Below are 561 nucleotides of genomic sequence, written 5' to 3'. Positions count from 1 at the left end.
GATTCGGCGACGAAATTTAGGCTTATACTCGTATGGGTGGAATTGCCGCCGCCTGTACATCTGACACGTGTCTGCCATCTATTCAAACCTCATGCGGTGAAAATAAACTCAACTATCGCACAAGGAGTTTGAAAGGTAGAAATAATTGACTAGCTAATATCAGTATAACGCGGTTGTGGAAGGATGGCGGGTAGGATGACCAAAGGAGAGTATTCTATCAATAAGCAAACTTGTAAATTGTACAGTACGGCTCAATCTGTCTAAATCTGAAATATATATACATGCCAGTTTATGAGCTGCTGATTAACCGTGTCCTTTATGTGACTAGTGAGGGTGAGTTGATTACCAAATTGTACAATTAAGATGCTTATTTCTCTGGTTAGGTCGAGCCTTTTCCCTTCAATTCTGAGGACGGATGGGGCTGACAAGTCCTGTCAACCGGATAATTATCTGACTGATGGCACATGGCTCCAGATGGTATATGGTTTGATTTACCAATAGCTAGACCTTGAATAACAAGGATATTATTATGTGCCTGTTTTTCAATCTGTCTATCTGTTC

At 40.8% G+C, this 561-nt stretch overlaps 1 protein-coding gene across 1 annotated transcript in view; it reads left to right on the top strand.

Moving 5' to 3' along the window:
• The window catches only part of LOC119588628 (UDP-glucosyltransferase 2-like), a gene marked incomplete in the record, with an annotated part of 30,326 nt that overhangs the window by 6,366 nt on the left and 23,399 nt on the right, over nt 1-561 (top strand).

Source organism: Penaeus monodon, chromosome 24 (genome assembly GCF_015228065.2).
Source record: "Penaeus monodon isolate SGIC_2016 chromosome 24, NSTDA_Pmon_1, whole genome shotgun sequence".
Taxonomy (NCBI): Eukaryota; Metazoa; Arthropoda; class Malacostraca; order Decapoda; family Penaeidae; genus Penaeus; species Penaeus monodon.
Note: the sequence above shows the minus strand (reverse complement) of the source record. Positions and strands in the feature narration are given on the sequence as shown.